Below are 26750 nucleotides of genomic sequence, written 5' to 3' on the forward strand. Positions count from 1 at the left end.
CACTAGAACCCTGGGAAGTGAACACACAGGAGAAGAACACAGAATAATAGAGCCAGCTCACAGACATGGCAGAAGCCCTGGGAAGAGAGAGAGACTGATAGTCTCCAGCTGACCTTGGGGAGAGAGGAGAGCAGCTGAGCCCTGAGAGAAACCAGCCCCAGAAGAGAGATGAGACTTATCCCAGCCTACAGCTGATACTGGAGGAAGCTGGGACCACAGAGCCTTGAGAGGAGGAGGAAGCCTGAACCCTTGCAGATGTCAGCAGCTATCTTGCTCCAACACCTGGCAACAGACTTTGGTGAGTGAAGTAGCATATACTTCATGGCCTGGTAACTGCAAGCTTCTGCCCCAAATAAATACCCTTTATAAAAGTCAACAGAGTTCTGGTACTTTGCATTAGCACCTCTTTGGTTGACTAATACATCATGTGAGAAAGAGTGAGGGTGGCTTCTACTCTCTTTTATAAAGACAAGCAGAGAGTAAGTCCCACCTGACAGCAAACAAAGAAACAGCAACCTTCTACAACCACAGGGAGCTGAATTCTGCCAAAAACCTGAACGAACTCGGAAAGGCCCTTCCACTCCAGATGGGAACACAGCCTGGTCAGCACTAGGATTTCAGTCTCATGGCACCTAGAACACAGCTGAGCCTATTTGGACTTCTAATCTAGAGAAATGTGAGATACTAAATGGCTATTATTTTAAGGCACTAAGTGTGTGGTAATATGTTCTGTAGTAATAGTAAAAAAATGCATTGCTGCAATAAAAATTATATTCTCCTGAAAGGGGTGACTCTTTCCTTTTTTAATCCTCTAATGAAGTATTAAATAGTTAGATGGTAGTACAAGCCCAGAATGTCTGCTGTGTGCTCTTTGTTGTGGATGACATAATAGCACCCACCATGTGGAAACAGGTTACAGGTGGACATGGGGCTAATCTGGTGATCTCCAGGCACCAATCTGATCTTATAGACCAGACTATAGAGTTCACACCGTCAACTAGGTTTATCCTCAACTTTCAGAAGATCTGTGATGAACGTATCAGCCTCTCTGATTAACTTTAATTTAAAAAGAAAAGATTCCTTCTCCATTCTTATCTAGAATCTTGTGCCAAGGCAAGTTTCTTCATGTCAGTGATTTTCTTACGGTAACAGTTTCATATGCAGTATTCTACCTTGAAAGTTCGGGGGCCTTTTAAATGTGAATGGTCATTTCTTTAGGCATGGTGACTTCTAATGTTTGCTAAATATATCTCTCTAGGAAAAATATTAGACTGAATAACGTTAAATTGTTGATAAGTAACCATTTTAAAGGCATAAAAACAAGTTTCGTATGGTAAAACCTAAAAGAAAGGTTATTTATAGGACTTTTTTTAAAGTTTACTTGTAATGGTTCAAAGTTTCTATGGACTGAGCTATATTAAAGGGCTTATATGTGTCTAGGAAATAAAAATAATTTCTCACATCATTATGGAAGTCAATTAACCACATTTGGCATGTGTCCATGCATTCCTTCATTCAACTGACCAATCATTTACTCACTTAAGATGATCATCAAGCATTTATTAAGGACTTACAACAGGCCATAAACAATCCCAGGTAGTAGAGATACAAAAAAGAAGACTGGAATGGATGCCCCAAAATCCAGTAATAAATGAGGCATACAATTGTAAACACAGATACTTGGTCAGTTATAGGACCATTCATCCCAGGTTGGGAGTAAGAGGCGACTTATTTGAGGAAGTAATATAGTATCTACAAGTTGAAGAATGGGTAGAAGTTGGCCAAGCAGACAGAGGAAAGACATTCTGGAGTCAGAAAACTTGTGACAGGAAAGGGAAGGAGCCCAGACACTGGGAGAAATGAAAGAGAATTCAGGCTGGGAGTTCACGGATTATGAAAGTGTCGAGAGTGAAAAAGAAAAAAAAAAGCCCGAAGTTTTATATAGAGTTTTATATAGTGGTGCAACCCTGGTGCCTTCCTAAGGAATTTGATCTTTATCTTTTGCTGTGCTGACCTGTGAGACTTAATAGTTTCAAATGTAATGAACTATCCTGACTGCCTCATTATCTCCTGTGTGTTTGTTTGAACCAGTTAAATTCATCTTCTGTCTCTCTGGCCTCCATAACCCAGAGCAGCTCCCTGCTGACAGTCTGCATAAGCTACCCATCTTTGACAGGCACTGTCAGTAGTTGTCCCCTGACCACCGATGTTGCCAGCCATAACGTGAGTTCCCACTGCTGCATCGCTCTGAGTGTGAGGCTGAAGTGAGCAGCGTTAAGTGCCTTGGAATCAGGAGTGTGAGCAGTCTTTGACTTTGCCTGTGGAACAGTTGTGCTATGTATTAGGATGGTGCTAGTCCAATTTTCAACACTGACTATTGTGATCATGTTTTCTAGAGTTCAGATAATGAAAGTGATTACCATACCAACCCCAGCATGACCCAGATAATACAAAAAAAAAAAAAGCTTAACAGCTATGTTCTTTTAATGACTGATGAAAGGACACATACAACTGGATTGGGGAGGCAAATGATCCACAGTATATTGCACAATATATAGAAAAGAATTGGGATATGGGCATGGTGGAGAAAAGGATGTGAGCACATATATGGCGACTGAATCTCACAAGCCTGGGATGAGAAAGGGAAGTACTTTTCAAATAATTCAAAGTTTTTAATCTCCCCAAAAGACACCAAGATTTCGATGGCCATTAAAATCAGTTTGGGAATACCACTGTGAAGGAACACACATTATTCTGTTGTTCCCTTAATTACTCTGAATCTGAGCAAAGTTACTTGTCCTGCTCCAGAGATTGCAACTAAATTGCCCTCCAGCAAACAACAGGGGGAGTTTGGTAACAAGGAGCTGGGCCCTCAAGGTGGAGTTTATTCTGTCAGACCTTACCAATAATCATGCTTTCCAGGGTTTACCAAGTGATACACGGAATTACAGCAACAAAAATTGTGCCCCCTAGCTCGTAAGGACTTTGACTTGAAAAGAGAACCTTCAAATCATCCTCTTGATGTCTATGAAAATTTTAATGAAACTGCAGAAAACATAAAACAAAAGATTCTTCATATCTTCTCCAAACACGAACTAGATTTTGTGTTTATACATCTGTATATTAAGCAGACAGTCTAAATGTAAAATTTACAGATTCTCTTCAATCTCTAAACTTATAACAGAAACGGAAAATGCCTTACCTGCTAAGCATCTTGCATACCATGTACACAACTCTGATAAAAAGGGGTCTGATTTGCTTATCTTTGAAAATGAGACTTTTGTAACATGAGATTTTCATCACTTCTTAGTTTCCTTAAGATGTGTAAAAGCACTTAATCATATTTTTAACTTTATAAATATGGAAGGAAATGGCCTCCTTAGACATGTGTCTGGAAGTGGCTATCACTGTTTCCTGCCATAGAAGAGATGCTAAAGTATTGGTCTGCCATACTTCCAAAGTGTGAAACAAGAAGAATATCCTTCTATAATGTGGAAATACATAAAGGATAGAAATGGAGAAAGGATTACAGTAAAACCAAAATTGATATATTCTTTCTTCAATGCTGATGAATGATCTTTGACGAGGCCATAAAGAGCTTAGAAAAGGAGGAACTGACTGTACCTAAGTTGTTCTATGTTATGTTTAAGCCTGTGGCAAAATCTCAAACACTGAACAAATGATTAATTTTGTTTTTGTGATAAAACTGTGCCAGAAAATTTTAAAAAGTCATCAGAACAGGCATCCACAAGAACAGGAGTTTCTCAATTTCTTTACTAAAACTGTAAGTTACTTGAAATTCAGCTTCAATTTCACAAGTTCAAATTACTTCTGTTCTTAAAATCATTTCCCCTGAGCAAGGGAGATTTAATTTTGGGTGACATCAAATGTGCTTCAGAGTGTTGAAAATGATGGACACTTTTAGTCGTGGGAAGCTTGCACAATGAATATATAGATGCAAAGGACCTGATTGACAAATAAATGGCCTATCAAAAGAAGCCTGCAGATACAAAATGGATGGATGCTTTTGAAAAGCAAGAAACAAGCCTGAAAGTCTACTGTTCCTAGTAAGTAAAATCCTAATTATCCCATGGTCAAATGCTTTTTCTGAGAGGATATTTAGCTTGATACCATCACAATGGAATGGCACCAGGTATCAATATAATGTGGGTTTGCTAAGAACAGACATCAAAGTGAACTTTACTCTGACTGCACTCAGTTTTGCCACTGCAAAAATAAAAGAAGAATGCACAAATGCTGCAGGTAGTTCAGACATTTTCTTAGGAAAGGGGAAAAAAGTAAAAATATCTTAATGTAACATGGGACAGGAAGATTTTTTATTAAATATAGACAATATCAATTTAGTTAGCACTACTGTCCATATGGGCCTTATTAATTACATCTACTTAATAGGATATTTTTGAGTGTTTTCATTTTTAAGAAATTTATGGACATTTATGTCACTTAAAAATACCATAGTCTATGAAATTTAAATTTCCAAATAAAAGTTAAGAAGATCTAAAATAATTGCTCTATGAGGAAAGAAACATTACAAAAATTTTGTTCTATTTTTCTCACACAAATTATTTGGTTAATTACTTATATTATTAATAACTCAATTTCCACTGTTAGCTGCTCCTACTGCTCTTTTCTTTTTAAAATTATGTACAGAAATGTTAATATACAGGAACATATATAATTTCAAATGAAGCCCTTCTCCTTTCATATTTTATATTTTTTAATTTTTAAAAGATACTTAGATTACACAAAATGTTACACAGAAAAGTATAAGGGATTCCCCTATGCCCCATTCCCACACTGGACTTTGGTGCCTTTCATATGTTTATGTTAAAGAAATAACACATGCATAGAATTACATAGCATATTATTTTTAAAATTATTGTTGGTTTTATATAACTGTGTCCTGGGTTGACTTTCTAAAAAGTTGAGCACTTTGCTGAAAAACCATCATACAGTTTTTTAAAAATGAAGATTCCCAGGTCCCACACCTGTAGTGATGGATCAAGAAAAAAGCCTAGGGATTTGTATTTTAAAAATGACTCAAGGTGGGAAGTGGCTGTGGTTCCATCAGCTGGGCTCCCATCTACCATATGGAAGGCCCTGGGTTTGTGTCCCAGGGCCTCCCTGTGAAGGCAGGCTCACCCGCACGCCGCAGAGAGCCAGCAGCCCACAAGCACCATGGAGAACAGACTTAGCAAGGTGACACAGCAAAAAGGGAGACAAGTAAAAACACAGAAGAGCATGCAGCAAATGGACACAGAGAGCAGACAACAAGCAAGCCAGAAAGGCAGGGGGGATAAATTTAAAAATAAATAAATGATTAAATACAGATGCACAGAAGAACACGCAGCGAATGGACACAGAGAGCAGACAGCAGGCAAGCTGCAAGGGGTGGGGGGGGGGCGGAGATAAAAAATGACTCAAGGCGCAGTCTGGTTTCAGAAACACTGTGGAGTTTCACTGGAGGTTGGAGAATTTATAAAGAGTTTTGTCTCAGATTCAGGAAGTTTTATATTCAAACCACCAAATGATTGCGCTGCACATAAAATACGGTAATCATAACAGTTGGCATTTGACAGTGAAATCCTTGGTATCAGGATTTTGTCTTCCATATTTATCTTCCTAGTGATAAAATGTGATGTGATTAAAACATACACGGAAGGTAGCACGGAGGCCGTAGAGTGTCATATTAAGAATACGGACCTCTAGCTGCCTACTTGTGTATCCATTTTTACCATTTATTAAAAAGTAGGACAATGGGTCAGTTAATTCATGCTAATCTTACTTTTCTCAGCTATAAAATGTGGACAACAGATTATACTCAAAGGAATGCACAGTGCCTGGAACTTAAAAAAAAATGTTCCCTAAATATAAGCCAAAAAAAGAAAAAGGACAATATGAATTTCTTTCTCTTTCATGTACTGATTCCAGTCTTCAGATGGAAGGCAAAAGACAAGTAGTATTAGGAATTACTATTTTAGATGGAAAATGCATAGTTCTGCAATATATGGTGTAGAAAATGAAAACGTAATCACTGAATGATTCTACGTTTTCTACTTATTTGCTTTTATACCATCTGAGCCTTGATTTCAATCACCTTCTGTTGGGATTTGCATACTCTTCAAAAATAACAGAATATTTTCTAAAAATCCCAATAAATATTAAAATATTAAAATGATGGGTAAATAATGCCTATTAGATTCTGTTTGTTTTGTGAGTTTAAAACTATGTGGCTGACATACCTGAACCGGAAATAAAATACATTATAAAGTTATAAATCCTGAACTGAAAGTTTTTCTAGAAGTTGTATAGTTTTATGAGTTTTCTTCATATTTTTTATATAATATTTGATCACAAAAGGGAGGGAATAAATTTCATGATTTCAGTGTTACAGATGTGCTTGATAGACTCTGATGTGAAAGGAGAAAGAAATTCTATCAATTTCTTGAGGCTTCTGATTGTTTTCTTTCACAATGTAATCCCTCTTTCCCCTCTGGGTTTGATTGATAATATATATTGTACCTGGCAATTTGATAAATATTTCATGCTGACTGAACACTAATGAATCGAGATTGTGAACAGGAACTTATGGAACCGTCATCTAAGCTCATCCAAATCTCTAAACTTGACAGCAAAGTCTCACAACTGGATGAGCAAGAAAGCCGTCCAGATTTCACACTACTAGAAAGAAAACTAAGCTGAGAATCAACACTTCTGGATATTTGTCCTGCATTCTTGCAGGTCCTGTACTTCTAGAGGCCAGGGAATGGGTAGGAAAGAGTAGAAAACGGTTTCTTAAAGGGGATGGCAGCCTTAGTTGAACAATATGAAATGCCTAAGATTATCATCAAAAAGCATTTCTTAAACAATGAATTATTCCTGTTTCTTCACTAGGAAATATGCTAGGGTCTTTAGTAAAATCCCTGCTATAAATCCAGTTGTGACCTTGCAAAAAGAGCACTGTCTTGGAGAAATCTAAAATCCCTCTCTCAGCTCTCTGACATTTACTTTGTGAATGGTCTTGGGGTAAACCTCTTTACATCTCAGTTTTGTCTTCTTCAAGATGGAGCATAAAGCTCCCTTAGAGGACTGTTAAAGTATTAGATGTGTTAGTTGGTACAGATAAAACATTTTTATACTGTACTGTAACACTAAAGAAAATTATTATTAAAAGAAACTAGACAACTGTTAATTTCTGCCATTGATAGTTTCTGTTGAAGAGAATGGTTTGACTCTGTGACAACACTTACCTGCATTCTGCTTCAGAGAAATACTACAATTTTTTCAAAGCAAATATGCATGTGTGGAAGGAGGGGCAGGATGGTGGCGGAGTAAGGCACTCCAAGAGTCAACTCGTCCTATAGTGCAGTTAGTAAACACCCAGAGCTATCTAAAGCACTTGTATGGGGGCCCCAGAAGACCAGGAACACATCCTGCAACATCCTTGAAAGTGTGGAAGAAAGAGATGCCCATCAACAGAGAAGATTTGTGAGTAGAGCATTTCACTCCACGGAGGTCGGTGATCATCCTACTCAGGCAGCGCAAGCCACCTCGAAAGCTATTCTCTGGAGTTGGAAACTCCATTTCTCAAAAACGGGGGAGGAAGAGATGTTTGGGCATTGACTTCAGCTACTTATTAGTAAATTTGGTTGGCTAAAGTATAGCCCTGATAACTGCTCAAGTTTGAAACTGTCCAGGTCAGAAAGGGAGAAGAAGCCACCATTTTAACTCTGCTGCTGGCATGAGGGGAAGCAAGGCTGACTGAAAATCACAGTGCTGGTGGGGACTGGCTTCTTTCCACCCAGATCGGATTGAAGCTCTAGCCTAAACCCCAGCCCATCCTCCAGCATGGAGGAAGTTGGGGGGACCTGCACCAGCCTTTCTGGGAAACTGCAGGCCATGCCACAGAGGCTGGTGTCCATCTTCTACTGGCAGCTCAAGCTTCCTCAGGAGCAATTCCAAAGCTGGAGTTGGAAGCTCCATTTCCCATAAACGGGGAGGAAGAGAGAGACAGTCGTAACTTCAGCTACTGATTAGTAAACTCATCTTGCTAATGTGTAATCTTAAGAAAAGCTAAAGTTTGAATCTGTCCAAGTCAGAAAGAGGCTGGTAGCTGCCATCTTAACTCCACCCCTGGCATGAGTGGAAACGGAACTGACTGAAAATCACAGTGTTGGTACAGACTGGCTTCTTTGCAATGAGATTGGGTTACATCTCTAGCCTAGGCTCCAGCCCCACCTCCAGCAGGGAAGACGTTGAGGGGACATGCCCCAGGCTCTCTGGGTAATTGCAGGTGCTTTTGGCCTGCACAGACTGCTCCATCCCCACACCCCAAAAGTATAGTTGCAGAGCTGTGTTTTCTTGGCCTCTCCAGGCAACTACAAGTGTTTTCAGCCCAAACAAACTGGTTTGTTGAGCACCTTGGATTCCATCTTCACTTCTGCCCCCCCCCCCCCCCCCGAGGACAGGAGGTTAGCTGGTGTTTTCTCAGCTTCTCAGGGCAACTGCAGGTGCTTTTGGCATTCAAGAACTTAACTGTTGGGCACCTGTGGCTACACCAACACCCCCCAATAGGACAAGAGAGCTGTGATTCTCCAGCTACTCTGGGTAACTGCAGATGCATTTGGCTCTCACAGACTAAATAGTCAGACACCTGTTAGGAACATCCCTGCCCCCAAGTAGGATGGGGGAGCCTGATGGGTACTTGTGGATCTATCACTAATCCTCAACAGGATAGGAGGGGGCTATTGTTTCCACAGCCTTTCTGGGTGATGGCAGGTACTTTCAGCCTGCGCAGATGGAACTGTTGAGTGCCTATGGACCCACCCGCACCACCCAATAGGATAAGAGGGAGCTTGTGATTCCTTAGACTCTCTGGTCAATGACAGTCACTTTTGGCCTAAATGGACTGGACTATTGGATGTCTGTGGATACAACCTCACCTCACAATATAATAGGAGTGATCTGGTATCTCCACAGCCTCTCCAGGCAAGAGTGGGTACTTTCAGCCTATGGGGACTGAACTGTTGGGTGCTTGTGGATATACCTCCCCCCACCCAATAGGAGGGGTGGAGTTTCCTCAGCCTCTCTGGGCAACAGCAGTCATTTTCAGCCTACAGAGACTTAACTGTTGGGCATCAATGGTTCCATTCCCACTCCCTAAGGGCAGAAGGGACAGTACTCCCTCAGCTTCTCAGGCCACACAGATGAGATTGTTGAGTACTTCAGAGAATCCATCCTCACCCCTGGCAGGGAGGGGGGGTGAGTGTTACATCAGTCTACCTGGGCAACTGCAGTAATTTTGGACCCAGATAGCACAGATTGCTGACCATACCCGAAGCTCCATCCCCACCACAAGTCGGGTAGGAAAAGGTGTGAAGCTTCATCAGTTTTGTCCAGCACAACTTGGATCATTATACACAGCTGCAACTCTGCCCTTACCCCTGGCAGAAGAGAAAGGTGAGAGACATTTTTATCAATCCCTGGGGTAGTGTAGGCAGCTTCAGCCTCCATAGCTTATTCTATCAACTACACCCATGACTCCTACTGCACAACCAGCAAGGGAGAAAGGAGAATTAAGCTTAAACTGAAGAGAGAAACTGCATCCAGAATAAATACATCTACTAAGCCAGATGCTAAGAAATCCACAAAAAACTACAATCCATACCAAGAAACAGGAAGATATGGCCCAGTTAAAGGAACAAGATAAGCCTCCAGATGACATAAAGGAGTTGAGACAACTAATCATAGAGGTTCAAACAAATCTCCTTAATGGATTCAATGAGATGGCTAAAGAGAGGAAGGATATTAAGAAGACATTGGATGAGCACAAAGAAGAATTTGAAGCATACCTAGAAAAACAGCAGATATTATGGAAATGAAACATGCAATAAATGAAATTAAAAATACACTGATAGCATATAACAGCAGATTTGAGGAAGCAGAAACTAGAATTGGTGAGCTTGAAGACATGGCCTCTAAAAGTGAATATACAAAAGAACAGATAAAAGAAAAGAATGGAAAAAAATTGATCAGGGTCTCAAGGAAATAAATGACAGCAAGAGGCATGCAAACATATGTGTCATGGGTGTTGCAGAAGGAGAAGGGATGGGAAAAGGGGCAGAAGGCATATTTGAAGAAATAATAGTAAAAAATTCCCGGACCCTACTGAAGGGCATAGATATGCATGTCCAAGAAGCCCAACATCTTCCATCCAAATACATATGAATAGACAGATTCTAAGACACTTACTAATCAGAATGTCAAATACCAAAGACAAAGAGAGAATTCTGAGAGCAGCAAGAGTAAAGTGATGCATATCATGTTCCATTAAGATTAAGTACCAATTTCTCATCATAAAACATGGGGGCAAGAAGATACTGGTATGATATATTTAAGATACTACACAAGGAAAACTGCCAACCAGGAATCTTATATCTGGCAAGATTGACTTTCAAAAGTAAGGATGAGTTTATAATATTCACAGATAAACAGGAGCTGAGACAGTTTCTAACAAAGAGACCTGCTTTGTAGGAAATACTATAGTAGTGTTAGGGCCTGAAAAGAAAAGGCAAGAAGAGAGGCTTTGAAGAGAGTCCAGAAATGAAGATTGTATAAGTAACAGTAAGTCAAAGTGTCAAAACTGTGGTGAAAATAAAATATGACAAATAAAACCCAAAAAGTCAAAATGAGTGAAGAAATGCCTTTATAATAATAACATTGAAGTTAATGGTTTAAACTCCCCAATCAAGACACTAACTGGAAGAATGAATAAGAAAATATAAGCCATCTATATGCAGTCTGCAAGAGACTCACCTTAGACCTAAGGATACCAATAGATTGAAAGTAAAAGGTTGGAAAAAGATATTTCATGCATATGGTAACAACAACAACAACAACAGCAAAAATAAAGTGGAGTAGCTATACTTATATCAGATGAAATACAGTTTAAAAGCAAACTATTACAAGAGACAAGGAAGGAAATTATATATCAATAAAAGGGACAATTCACCAGGAAGAAATAACAATTGTAGATGTATATGCACCTAATCAGGAGACGCCAAGATACGTGAGGCAAACACTGGCAAAACCGAAGAGAGAAACAGATATGTCTATATTAATACCAGAAGACTTCAATACAGCACTCTCAGCATTGGATAAAACATCTGGGCAGATTATTAATAAAGAAACAGAGCTTAAATAATATGATAAATGGACTAAACCTAATAGACATACACAGAATATTGCAAAACACAGGATATACATTTTTTTTTCAAGTGACCATGGATCTTTTTCCAGGATAGACCATATGTTGGGACACAAAGAACAGAATTCAACAAAATCAAAACTATGCAAAGTACTTTTTCTGATAACAATGGAATAAAGTTGCAAATCAATAAGAGGTAGAAAAGGGGAAAATTCAAAAATAAATGGAGATTAAACAACACACTCTTAAATAATCAGTAGGTCAAAAAAGAAATTTCAAGAGAAATCTATAAATATCTGGAGAAAAATTAACATGAGAACACAACATATCGAAACCTATGGGATGCAGCAAAGGCAATGCTGAGAGGAAAATTTATAGCCCTCAATGCTTACATAAAAAAAAAAAGAGAGAGCTAAAATCAATGACCTAAATACACAGCTGGAGGGATTAGAAAAATAATATCAAACTAATCCCAAAGTAAACAGAAGGAATGAAATAACAAAGTTCAGAGCAGAAATAAATGAAATTGAGAACCAAAAAAAAAAAAAAGTAGGGAGAATTGACAAAACCAAAAATTGATTCTTTGAAAAGTTTAATAAATCAACAAACCCTTAGCTAGACTGTCAAAGAAAAAAAAAGAGAAAAGATGCAAATAAATGAAATAAAGACTGAAAAGGAAGATATTATTACTGACTCCAAGAAATAAGAGATCGTAAGAGGATTCTATGAACAACTGTATGCCAAAAACTAGACAATGAAGATGAAATGGAAAAATTCCTAGGGGCATACAAATGTCCTACACTGACCCTATATGAAAGAGAAGACCTCAACAAACCCATCACAAGTAAAGAAATTGAAGTAGTCCTCAAACAACTCCCCAAAATGAAAGGCCCAGGACCAGGTGGTTCCACAGGTGAGTTCTACCAATCTTATTCAAGCTCTTCCAAAAAATTCAACAAGAGGGAACGCTAACAAACTCATTCTATGAAGCCAATATCACCGTAATACCAAAAATAAAGATATTACAAAAAAAGAAATTTATAGACCCATTTATCTAATGATTATGGATGCAACAGTCCTTAATAAAATGCTTGCTACTTGTATCCACACTACATCAAAATAATTATTCATCAGGATCAAATGAGGTTTATTCCAAGCATGCAAGGGTGGTTCAACACAAGAAAATTAAACAGTATCATACACCACATTAATAAATAAAAGAAGAAAAACCACATGATCATATTGATTGATGCAGAAAAGTCATTTGACAAAATACAGTATCCTTTCTTGATAAAAATACTATGAAAGACAGGAATTGAAGGAAACTTTCTCAACATGATAACAGCATATGAACAACCCAAAGCTAACATTGTACTTAATGTTGAAAGACTGAAAGCTTTCCTGTTGAGATCAGGAACAAGACAATAATGCCCACAATTACCACTGTTTTTCAGTATAGTGCTAGAGCAGTCAGGCAAGAAAAAGAAATAACAGGCATTCAAATAGGAAAGGAAGAATTAAAACTTTCTGTATATGCAAATGATATGATCCTATATCTAGAAAGTTCCAAAATATTTACAATAAAACTCCCAGAGCTAATAAATGATTATTGGAGAGTCAGGATACAAGATCAACACACAAAGATTAGTGGTGTTTCTATACAATCACAATGTGCAATCTGAGGAGGAATTTGGGATAAAAATTCCATTTACAATAGCAACTAAAAGAATCAAATATTTAGGAATAAACTTAATAAAGAGTGTAGAACACTGGTATTCAGAAAACTACAACACATTGTTAAGAGAAATCAAAAAAGAACTAAATAAATGGAAGAATATTTCATTCTCATGGATTGGAAGACTAAATATCATTAAGATGTCAATTCTAATCAAATTGATATACAGATTCCATGCAATCCCAAAAAAATTTCCACCAGCAATTTTTAAAGAAATAGAAAACACCATTATCAAATTTATTTGGAAGGGTAAAGGGCCCTGGATAGCCAGAAACATCTTAAAAAGGAAAAGCAAAGTTGGAGAACTCTCACATCCTGACTTAAATCATATTACTTAGCTACAGTGGTAAAAAACAGCATGGTATTGTCATAAAGATAGACACATAGACTAATGGAACTGAATTGATGGTTCAGAAACAGACTGTCACTTCTATGATCAAGTGATTTTTGACAAGGCTGTCAAACCTACCCACCTGGGATTGAACAGTCTCCCAACAAATGGTGTTGGGAGAACTGGATATCCATAGTTATAAGAAAGAAAGAGGACCCCCAACTCACACCTTATACAAAAATTAACTCAAAATGAATAAAAGACCTAAATATAAAAGTGAGAACCATGAAGATCCTAGGAAAATATCTTCAACACCTGGTTGTATATGGTGGATTCTTAAACCTTACATCAAAGGCATGAGCAACAAAAGAAAGAATGCATAAATGAGACCTCCTCAAACTTACAGTTTTGTGATTTAAAGGACTTTACCAAGAAGGGGGAAAAGCATTGTATTAGTCAGCCAAAGGGGTGCTGATGCAAAATACCAGAAATTGGTTGTTTTTTATAAAGGGTATTTATTTGGGGTAGGAGGTTACAGATACCAGGCCATAAAGCATAAATTACTTCCCTCACCAAAGTCTATTTGGAATGAGATGGCTGCTGACATCTGTGAAGGTTCAGGCTTCCTGGGTTCCTACATTCTTGGGGCTTGCTTTTCTCTGGATTCAAGGTCCCTTTCTTCCTGGGGCTGGCTTCTCTTTCATCTGTGAATCTTCAGCATCAAACTCCAACATCAAAACTCCAACATCAGAAAACCTTTAACTCTGTCCTTTGCCATGTCTTTTATCTGTGAGTCCCCACCCTGGGACTCAACGCCCTATTGGCACAAGAGGTTTACATAATTACTTAACCAAGTAAATCTATGAATCCAATATAATCTAATATGCCCAGAGGAAAAGATCAGTTTAAAACATAATCCAATATTTCCTTTTGGAATTCATCAATAACACCAAACTGGTACAGGCATGCCACCCAATGGGAGAAAATATTTGGAAACCACATATTCAATAAGGATTTTATTTCCATTCTATATAAAGAGATCATACAACTCAACAATAAGAGAAGCAATCCAATTTCAAAATGGGCAAAGGATTTAAATAGACATTTCTCTAAAGGGAAAAAACAAATGGCCAAAAAGCACATGTAAATTTTATATATCACTAGCTATTAGAGAAATGCAAATCAAAATGACAATGAGATATCATCTCTCACATAGAATAGCCATTATTAAAAAAAAACAGAAAACAATAAGTGCTGGAGAAGATGTGGAGAAAGATGAACCCTCCTTCACTATTGGTGGGACTGTAAAATGGTGCAGCCACTGTGGAAGACAGTTCGATGGTTCCTCAGGAAGCTAAATATAGAACTGCCATAGGATCCAGAAATTCCTTTACTAGGAATATATCCAGAAAGACTGAAAACAGTGATGTGAACAAACATTTGCACAGTGATGTTCATAGTAAAGTTATTCACAATTGCCAAAAGATGGAAACAATACAAGTGCCAATCAACCAATGAATGGATAAACAAAATGTCATATATATATATATATGATGGAGTACTATGCTGCAGTAAGAAGAAATGAAATTGGAACCCATATGAATCTTGAAGACATTTTGCTAAGTGAAATAAGCCAGGCATAAAAGGACAAATATTGCAGAGTCTCACTGATAGAACTAAATAATATATGTAGAAGTTTTAATTAACTTGACTGTAAAAGTGTAGAAATGAATAGAGTTGATGGTAACACATTATAGTGAGTAGGAACTGGTTTATAAATGGGATTGTGGTTGAAAAGGTTAGTCTAGGTATGTAAATGTCAATTGAAAGAAAGCTAGAGGAAAACCTAGGGACTGAATAACAGTGAACCCAGAGGTAGATGAGAATTGTGGTTGATGGTACAGATGCAAGAGTGACCTTCTGTGAGCTAGAGCAGATGTACATCACTACTGAAGGGTGATGGGAATGCAGAGAAGCATGGGAAAAATACAACTGGTGTGACCTATGAACTGTAGTTAACAGCAATCCTATAATATTCTTGTCAAATATTACTGTGTTGATAATGGGGGTTATGGAAAAAATGGGTCAAATATATGCTTTGGATCTCGGTTGGTAGTAATAGTCTGATGATATTATCTTGTAATCTGTAACAAATATTCTACCACTAAGTGGTGGTTTGTGAAGGTGTGTTATAAGGTAATTCTACACATGTGTATGATTGTTTTGTAACTTCACAACCTCTGTAATAAAAATATATTTAAAAAATAATAGGCTGGTTTGGGGAAAAAATATACCACACATAAGATATGGACTATGGTTAGTAATATTTTGATGATATTCTTGCACAGTTTGTAAAAACTGTTTCACAACAATGCAAGGTGTTGGTGGAGGGCTGATGTGTGGTAACCCTGTATGATGTAATGCATGTTTATTTTGTAAGTTCACAACTTTTACTCTATACTTACTGTTTACATATGTTCATGTCTGAATGAACATAACAAATATATTAAAGATACTCATGTATGGCTCTGTGTGTGTGTCTATGTGTACATATACTTTTCACTAATAATCTGAGGTAGATCAAATTACCTGTAGTATAAAGATAAGAAAATTGAGACTCAGATCAGTGCAAATTCAGGTAATATGTGGTAAAGTCAAAATTTAAATTCAGTTCTATTTGGATTTCTCACTGAAGATGATAGCATACAGGAATTTTTACCCCTGAAGACATCTAAAAATATTAAATATAGAGGAAAATCCAGCAATATTATTTTCAATGAAACATGGAAACAATAAAATGTGTAATCACAAACTTGAAGGCATTTCCTGTCAAATGCCTTGAAAGTGGGACAATACGAGAAGACATTAAGCCTGGACACACATTCCCAGATACTAAGCAAGTTATTGATTTTTATCTGAATAGGTAACACAGTCCTGAAATCCCCACCTAACAAGGAAATTGGTGAGCTCTAGGCACATGAATGGGCCATAGGAGAAGACAAAGAATGTGCCTGTAGAGACCAAATCCCACCTCCTAGAAAGTCATGGACACTGAGTCAGAGGACAAGTGACGATACTGATCCTTTTCCTGTGGACAGAACAGCCACCCAGCTTAGAGAAGAGCAAAGGGGAGGCCAGGGGAAGGGAGAAAATCCCTGACTCTAATCACCATCATGAGGGTGGTAAGTGGCACAGTGTGGACTTCTTTGCTTGACTCCAGAGTCCCCCATGAGTTTTTTAACCTCTCCAAACTAAGCTGCCTCTTGGAACTTCTTTCTGGCATGATCATCTTAAAGTGGAGTTTATCAAGGGAGCTGGTGTATGAGAGGAATGATTATATATGGCCCATAGTTTGCTGTTGTAGTTTGAGTCAGTGTCAGCCTATTGGGCTCTTCTTTGAACAGAAACCCAGTTCTAAACACTCACTGTCTGGAATATAGGTGCACTGACATGTATGGGGGAAACAATAGGTTCTACTTTCAGTTCCTCTCTTTCCTATCGTTTGAGCTTCTTGAGGGAAGGAAATGCGCCCCCAGAACTAGCACAATGTCTAGGGCCTAACTGATGTTCAATATGCATTTGTTACACTGAACTTCAGAGAACTGAGCTCTTCCATTTTAACTGGAATCCTCAGTGTTGAAACTGTGAGTACTTTAGGCAGGGACTATACACACATTTTTGTCCCCGCTGCACTTAGCATTTTCCTGGCCCATGGTAAGCACACTTAATCCATGTGTTTAACACTTGAACCTGGGGGCTTTGGAGATGCTTAATCACTGCTCTATTTTGACTTAGTGTTAACTTGGCCTGGTCCCTTTACTGTCACAAGAATGCCTTTTTCCCCTCCTTATTTTAATGTTCTTTTTTTTTATTACCAGGATAGCAAATCGAGTTAGTGTTCTTCCCTTGGGCACTGATTGCCTGACCAGAAATTATGAACAATAGAAACTGACCAGAGCACGCATGTGAAAATTTGTGAGACAGCCATAGGGGTAAGGATCAGTGAATACTTACTGTGAGCTACTGCAGAGCAGACAGATATGGCCTCATTTATTCCTCAAAACTAACATGCCTTGTGGGCATCAATTTTGCCATCTCATAAAGTGGGAATCTCAGATACAAAATGGGGTTGCTCAAGGTCAACCAGCTGGTCAATGGCAGAGTTGAGACTTTACCTTAGTTCATTGATTCAAAGCCTGTTTTCCATGTGGTTTAGCACTTTCCATGAGGATTAAATAAATTGGATAGATGCACTTGAATTAAGCATACTGTGTGAGAAAATCAGAAAATAAATATGAAATGTATCAATTATGCCCAATCCTCATGCGTCATTTTCCAAAGGAGAGTATAAATCATGAAATTATTTTAAAGCTGAGATCAATAAAATGGCACATCAAAAAAGAAATAATCTCCTGAGATTTTAAGTTACAATCATATTAGCATATTTACATGGAAAAGAATCATGCATCATAAATAGAAGGAAGAATAAAGAGGATAACCATTATATGTATTAAGATGTAAAAAATTGTGCATTGGCCATAAATAATGAAATTGCTTAATAAATCTTTATACCCAATTATCTTTCCACATTGTCTTCCACTTTCATTTTTGAGCTATGTTTCATGGAACATTAACATATTGAGGTTTATCAAAAAGGTCTCTTAAATTAAGTACCAAATATCACAACTTTATCTGGAATTTCAATCTGCCACAATCAACTAAGGGAAGAATTTATACTAATACTAAGGAGCTTTCTCTTTATATAGTTGTCAAATCACACAGGAGGAAAAAACAAAGTAAACATTTTGATAGTTCATTGTCTTTATCTGGAGCTTTTCAGTCATGAAAGTGATGGAATGGATAAAAAGGATACTTTAGCACAAACTCAGGATGTGTATGACCCTCCCTTTGCAAATACTCAACTTTCATAATCATTTTTATTATTTAATCAGATAGCTCAGTTCCATGAATTTTAGAAATGTATTCTTTATTCACAGCCAAATTAATATAACCTGGGAACTGACTGAATAAACTGTTTAACAATGTTCAAACAGAGAGGGGGTGGGGGGAGGGAGAGAGGAAGAAATCAGGTAGATGTAAAGAGACTTATCTCTTCTGGTGATGAATGACTTAGTTCCATTCATTTAGCTGACCCCTCTATTGCCCACTGTTCTATAACTCACCATTCTACTGAATGCCCACCATGTATTCAGTAGAATGCCCTGGAGATACGATGAAAATACAATAAACAAGGTGACTGCCCTCACAGAGCATAGAGTATACATTTTAAATAATATTTTTTATCCTGAATATTCCCTCCCTTCTTCTACCCTATCCTCGGTGCAAACATTTAGGACATTACAGGTTCATTACAGAGGGATATAACTGGACCAAAGGAATGAAATGGCTAATACTTGTTTTCCAGAATCCTAATACTTAAAAGAGGTTGGAGGTGGTCAGCTCTCAGCATCAGTACTACTGCCCACTGTGGAATTTGGCAAGCCACCATCCTGTCTTGCCCAGAACTTTGCAATAGTCTCCTAAAATGTATCTCTGCTTCTATACCTATTGCCCCAAAGTCCCTTCTCCATAAAGCATCTATATGATCCTTTTTACATTTAAACCATATCATATCACCCCTTTTTTAAAACCCACCAATTTCCTCCCATCTGAGAGTAAAATGCAAAGAACTTGAATGGTTTTTAGGCTCCCTTTGAACTCTGCCACTTACCTCCTCTAAGCTTATAACCCTTTCTTCACTGCCTCCTGGTTACTGCAAAGGTGGCTACAAAAGGACAAGCCATTTCTGGAAAGAAATAAAGGTCATATTCTTTGAAATGCATTCTCCCTCATTCTCCCAGTCCTGGTACACAACCTTACATTTACAGGCAAGGAAGAAGACACGAAGATCTTTTTAGCTTTCCTTGAATCTCATCTGTGAATATCATTTCTGACAGACAAGCCACAGGAAACTGAACTTTTTGGACAGGAATTTAATTCTTTGATTTGGAGATTAGATAACGTTTAGGCTCTGTATAGGTTGCTCACAAACTGCATTTGTTATAGGGTATCTATGAAAGAATGTGTTTTTCTTCTTAGTCCTAAATAGGAAATGACAGCCACAGTGTTAATACCTGCCCTGATGTTGTTTTCCAGTTTTTGGCCATGTTACCTTGCTATGTATTTGCTGATACCCAATGTGAGCCTGGTGGGAGGCGAGGCTTTGGACATGCAGAGATGAATAAGTGAGATACCCATATTTATGGAGTATACAAATTCTAGCAGCAGAGACAGAAGCCAATGGTTCCACCGCAACCTTGGAATTGTAAAGTGTTGTGAAAACACCATTGCTTAAAAGTTAAACATAGAGCTACGTGTTCTTAGACAAGACATTAGACCACTTTCAGCTTTAGTTTTATCATCTGCAAAAGGGTATTCTGAGGATTTCATGAGTTTTATATAAGTGTCCTAGTTCAGTGGTGGCACAGAGTAGTATAAGTGTCAGTTATTATACAAATACATGGTAAATGTTTCAGTGTCATTGCCATGACTTCAGACTGATATGTCGCCAGCCTGTCATGGAATTATCTAATTCATTCAGAAGCAAAATATCAATGTGAAAGCCAACTGAAGTTGGGATTGGGGTTTATGTCCATGGTGGGAATCAGAAAGGAAACAGAAAGGACATCTGTAACTATAAATTCTGGATCAACCTATATGTTTCTTTGGAATGGTTTGATTTTCATACTTTTAAAGACCAAGCTCCCTGTAATTGTCTAAGTCAGTCAGTAAATCAATCCATCTGTGCCATATGACTGAGCCAAGTGTAAAATCAACCATTTTAAAATATGACCTTTCTTTTTATACACACATAACATGGGTGACAGGTTTCTCTGCTTCTAGCTAGCTGTTCTTGAACTTTATTCAGAAAGAGCCCTTTGGTAGAAGGAGAAAGATCTAACATTATATGGAAGCTGCTGACTGTCAGTAGGTGCTAAGAATGTTTCTATTATCTTATAAATATTAATCCTCAAAACATCCCTGTGTCATACCCTGATGGAGCCAAGAATTCAGGTTCTGAAAAGTTGTATGTGTTGCTACAGGCCCCAGAGGTGGTAAGGATAAGACTCAAGGGTGGGAGCACAAGTCCTCTTTTTCTAAAGACAATTGCTGCTGTTTATGGCAACCTGTGTTTAAGGGGCTTTCCCCAGGAAAGCCTGCTCTTCAGGAAACCACCTGACCTACAACTTCATTTTCTGGATGAGAGTCTCCTAGCAAGAAGAAAAGTTGGGAAATCATCATTGGCCCTGGGTCTCCAAGTAGCATCATCTCTCACTATAAAGGACACAGCCGCTACTCATGAGTCTCAGTTGACTTAGGTTGGTGAGAGTCAGTGACAGGCCTGGGAGAAATGGTAACACTCAAGTTACCATCATCATTTCCAGGTTGAAGACCAGATGCTGGCCAAGGGGTCTTGCCCAAGTACTTCCACATATAAAACTCTGAGCTGAACAATTTAAATGGTTTTATTTCTGTGGGACATCAGAAGGTTTTTAATGTGTCAAAATGCTTATTATAAACACAGATTTTTCTGAAGAGATAAATGTTCTGCTGAAAATACTTTGCAAGGAACTGTAGTAATAAAATAATAAAATACACTGTAGTCAAAGCTTCCTTATTTGTTACTAGTTATCATATATGTAAATGTATATGCATATTTATGTATATATGTATCTAAAAGTGCATATATATATATATTTGCTCACATGCCAATATATAAAAAAAAGAACAACAGTAATAGCAACTGTTTGTTGATTCTTAATTTCTTGCCAAAAACCGTTAACTCCTAATCTTATGACAATCCTCTAAATCAACTAGCATAAAACAGTATGAAACAATACCAATTGATAAGAGCATGGATTCTGAAGCAGAACTGCCTGGATTTAAATCACAACTTTCTTGCTATGTAGCTTTGCACAAGGTCCTTAGTCTTCCCATTCTTTGATTTTTTCCATCTATAAAGTCGGTATTATAATGCTTCCATGTATTATAATCTATCATACCAAACTGCAAACAAGGAAACTGATGCTTACAATGACATTATCTAAACGACCAAGGCAATTATTCATTATCTGAGAAAAGTGAGAAGCAGATATCTTTAGGCAAAAGGATCCCTGATCTTGGAGACAGAAGACCTAGACTCAAACCTTAGCTTTGCCAGTCACTCTTGCAAGTCTGTCTCCTCTCTAAGGTTCCATTCCAGGTAAAATGGGTCCGATGCTACCCCCTCACTTTGCCATTGTGAGGATTAAATGAGATGATGAATTGGAAAGCACTTAGCATGGAGCCTGGTGCACCAACATTCAATTTTCGCAGAATCTAAACAAGCTCTTTGTAACATTCTCTCCCCATTAAACTCCAATGGAGACAAGAGTGTTTTAAGATAACAATGACAGAAAGTTGAGCCAGGAAGTCATTGTGTAAGTCTATGTTATGGTTTTTTGTTTTGTTTTGTTTTTCTTTCCAGGAAACACAGCCCTTTCTGAAATTACAAATGCAATTGCCACACTGTGGAGCCTCTCTAAGAGAATTTTGTCTTTGATTCATTTTCTCCTAGGGAATTTATTTTCGATGAAACTTGCATGCATGTGCTTTTCCATACCTAACCTTTCCCGCACTCTATACAACACATATTTCTTTGACTATCACGGCTTCTGCTGCTCAATATAACTTTAAGCTTTGTATTGGCTTCATTTCAAACTATTGTACTCTCTAGAGACTTAAGGACATTTTTCAGTATAAAGTAAAAATTAAATAGACTCACTCAAACTCATATAACTCCCCTGCTTTCACACTCTATCCCTAATCATTTATTATGTGGAAAATTTGCAACCTGACCATGGAAAGAACTTCTCCCTCAGAAGCCCATCAAGGTATTACGAATTCCTGTGATATATGACTACTCCCATTGATAGTATGTGCTTACCTCATGCTCAGACATTCACCTTTGACTGGTCTTCATCTGATCATACCATTTATTTCATCTTACTTTACTCTTTTATTTGAATAACATTTACTTACCATTTACTGTTGGCTATGTACTATGGAAATAACAAAGTTTGGGTAGCATGGGGAATCTATCCTCTTTGACCTGCTGATATATATACAGATTAATTTCTATACACTTGAAAGCTACAATTAGAAGCATAACACTAGAATACTAAAGAGCAATTCATTGGGCCCACTAGATATGAGGAAGGCTTTGCACTAGAATTGGGTTTTGATAAGTGAGCATGAGTTTCCAAAAAAGAAACGGCTTCACGATGCAGAATCCCCGACAAGGGAAGAACACATACAGACTCACGGATGTGGGAATGACAGCATAACTGAAGAAAATGTGCATACGGGGGAGGAGCATAAAAGGAAAAGAGAATATAAAATTGCTGCAGACATAAAGTCTGAACAGTGTCAGGATGATATGATAGAAAATCAAATCCCCTGGCAAAGGTATTTCCTGTGGGTAAAGTATCCATCTTTTTTGCTTTCTTCTTTTAGTACAAAGGAGTAAAGGCAGATTTGTGCAGGTTAACAAAAACAAGGGATCATTGATGAAATTAGAAAATTAATGATCTTTACATATTTAGATCAGAGAGTTAGAGTTTATTTTTAACAAAGACAATGATTTTTATTATAAATCTCTCAATGTCCCTTAAAGTTTAGGATAAAATCTAAGACTCTGGGCAGAGCCTTCTATGAACTGCTACCTCTCCAACTCTCCAGGCTTGTCTTCTGATTTTCTCTAGGATGCACCTATACTCTGGCTGCACACATCATTCTCTAGTCCCTGGATTGTACCCTTGTTTCCTCATCTGAATGCAATTGCACAGACTCTTCTCCCAGAAACTCTGTCCTTCTACTCCAAACTTATCTGCCCTAGTAACTCCTACTTATCCTTCAAGTTTCTGCTCAATATCACCTCCTTTGAGAGGCTTCCCTTGAACATCCACTCTCATTCTCTGTGCTTTTGAAAATCAGGGTATGGTTCCCTCCTCTTGGGTTCCCAAAATGCACTATCCTTCTCTCAACCAGAACAGTTAACTAGCTGGATTATTACAGTTATATGTCATAATAGTGGGGTATGAACTTTGTTCATCCTTTCATCTGTTTGTTCATTCATTTATTATTCATCAAAAGTATATTGAAGACTTTTTATGGTAGGCACTGTGAAAGACACAGAGTTTCTGTCCTTGCAGAACTTACAATGTAGGGTGAGAAATGAAGAGACTGGGAATTGTGGAGAAGGAGGAATTTTAAAAGTTTTGTGAAAGAAGTCATTTTCAAGTGGAGACTTCATTTGTTCATTCATCCATTATTTATTCAACACTTAAAATCTGGCAAGTACCAAGATATTTGGGATATATCAGTGAACAAAACAGATTAAGGACCCTGCCCTGTGGATCTGACTTTTTGGTGTAGGGAAAAAGAAAATAAATAATTAACATAAATAAGCAAATGGTAATGTATGTTATAAAATGGCAGGTGCTACAGATAAAAGAGAAAAACTAGTGGAAGGAAAGAGAATTTGGGAGTATGGGGAATGGTGGGTGAGTGTAGGTGAGACTTAAAGAATCCTTGGTCTTGGATGGAGTGAGATGTTTGGAATGGAAGTCTGGGGGAGGGGGGTTGCAGGTGCACATGGATAAGTCTTAGGCAGAGGGAAATCATTAAATGTCATTGAAGGCAATGGAGGATTTTATCACTCAAGGGCAAGGAGGAAACATGCGACATCCTCAAAGTGGGATAATCTGAGGGGAGTTTAATTCAAGAAATGTGGGTAGAAAAGTAAGGTCAGGGTGTAAGGAAATCTCAAGGGATAGGGTATTGCCCAGAGCTAGAAACCGCATCACTCCATCTACACTGTCTGCTCATTGACAAGCAGAATGAGCAATTACTAGAATCCAGAAACAAGAGGGCCTTGTGGAAAGGGCTGTGTGAAAGGAGCTGTGGTTAAGGAATGACAGGAACCAGTGGAACTCAAAGTCCTGAATTTACTTACCTCCTCCTTCCCTTCAATCTATGACTGCTGCTTCCCATTAATGGAATCTAACTGGTTGCAAAGATCGAGGAGCCCTGGAGAACACACCATGTTTGTGAAGGGTTGAGAGTGGATTTGGAGGTACAAGTGGAAGACCTCTTCACATGGAAATATAAGAATGAGAGGCTTATATGCAATGAATGTGCTTAATAATAAGGATTTAATTAAATAAATGAAGGAGAGAGGTTTCCATATGAAGTCAGAAGGACAATCAATGATACCTACTCTTTGTGAGAAAGATTTGTGAAGAGAGACTGGATGGAAAGCAATAAACATTTGCCATGGTTATCTATGAATCTGCGTTTGGGAAACAAGGTCATTATTACAATCCTGCTTAGAAAATGCTGCAAAATATTGCTTTTTTTTTTTTTTTTACTTTTGTATATGATTGTCAATGTTCTGCTTGATGGTTATGACCCTTCCATATCTAGCTCTCACTCCTCCTTAGAAGGACCATCTTATATACCAGCCAAATTTTGGGATTCAGTAATGCAGTAACATTCAATAAACAATGGCAATGTGATCTGGAGGAAAATAGTCCAGATCCCAAAAATAAGTGGAAAACATCAAATAATCAGAGAAAAGAAGAATGGACACTTTTTCATTGGTTTGATGACCTTCTCCCAAGTCATGCTTCATTGAAAACTAATAATAGTTATATTTATTTGAAAAATCAGATTACAACAGAATATCACTGTGAAATCAGAACCATGATGCAGCTTGGCAATAAATATACTTTAAGACAATACAGATGAATCTTCTTTCCCTGAATCTGCCTTATGACAATGAATAAACAAAGAAAATGAAACTAGGGAAGGAAAATGTCAGAGTGAGATCAGAGAGCAAAGCTGTTTTATTATTTTGTTTGAATGCTATGAGAATGTGATGTTCATTGACTTTATGGTCAGATTTACGGGTTGGATTTCCTTGGCTTAACTCCTTTTCTGCCATGTTATTGTGCCTTCTAGAAAAGAAGCTATATCAAAGCTTTCACTCTAGAAAAGAGTGAGCATTCCAATTCCTTTGCTAAGGTTGGGTGAACAGCTTATATTAATTTATGAGCCATTTACACGATCAGAATTGAGACTTGACATGCAGGGGTCTGCACCTGTCAAATGGGTACAGCATAATGAAAGGGCCTAGATACTCTGGATCTCTCTCTCTGAACCTATCCTCCCTGTAGGGAAGTACATCTGGGCTGGAACTGTATGGCAGGCTGGAAAACTTTTATCCTTGGTTAGTTTGAACTGGAAGGAGTCACAAAGAGTGTTGAGAGTCATAACTGGAGAATTGTTTCCAACTAGCAGTTGATGAGCCCTTGAGTTGGAGCATCATTGAGAATTGGAAAGGAAAAGATTGAGTAATAATGGCTACAAACAGGTTATCAGGTGGCAGACTGGGAAAAAAAAATTGGAAATGGCCAATTAGTGATGGCTGGTGGGGGGAAGGGCGTACAATTCCTAATAGATACAGGTGAGGATTATAAAACGGCTGCAGTTAGCGTTACTCTGCCCCTTAAATTTCTGACTTTAGGGGAGTGTCAGTGTTATTTGTAGCACATTGAGAACAGATGTTTTCCCGTGGATTTTCAGAATGGGATTTTGAAGGGCTGTGGACCAGAGTAAAAGGACTGATGTAGTGTGAAATTAGAGTTGTAAGTGATTAACAAAATGGAAAGTTTCTGCCCTGTAACTGTTAAATGACCTTGCTAGAGTCTATATTCCGTGATGGTATGCAAATATTAACAGCTTACAAGTAGCTAAGCATATCAGATAGACTTTCCATATAAGCCATACAAATTCGATTTCACGCAGGAACATAGAAGGTGGCCTAGCATTACTAATATTGCTATTTACCACCCAACTATTGCTTCTCTCCTTCTCCAGAATCCATTCCATGTAGTCAAACTACTTTAGTTAATCACATCCTATATCCTAACTTTTGATGATCTGTAACAGTGACATTGGCCTAGAAGGTAAGGAAGTTTATTTGGAGGTTGTCAATTTAGAATCAGAAAGGATCAAGGTAGGAAGAATATTTTGAGGCCATCTAATACTACCATTCATCTGCGGCTTAGATTCTTTCTATCGGGGTGGTCTTAACTGCATTATCAAGAAACAGGGCAACAAATATTTACATTCAACATGTATTTACTGAGAATCTAACACAGTAGGAAATAAGATATATTATAACCTGCCTTCATGGAACTGATACCAGGAAAAAAACAGGTAACCTGTAAGTCATTAAAGAAACACAGTAATTCTAGAGAAGCACTAAGAAAAAAACTCAGGTAGGGCAATGTGAGGTACTATTAAAATTAGTTTTCCATAAAATGACAGCTAACCAAATGGGAGAAAATATT

This window comes from Dasypus novemcinctus, chromosome 10 (assembly GCF_030445035.2).
Source record: "Dasypus novemcinctus isolate mDasNov1 chromosome 10, mDasNov1.1.hap2, whole genome shotgun sequence".
In the NCBI taxonomy this organism is placed as follows: Eukaryota; Metazoa; Chordata; class Mammalia; order Cingulata; family Dasypodidae; genus Dasypus; species Dasypus novemcinctus.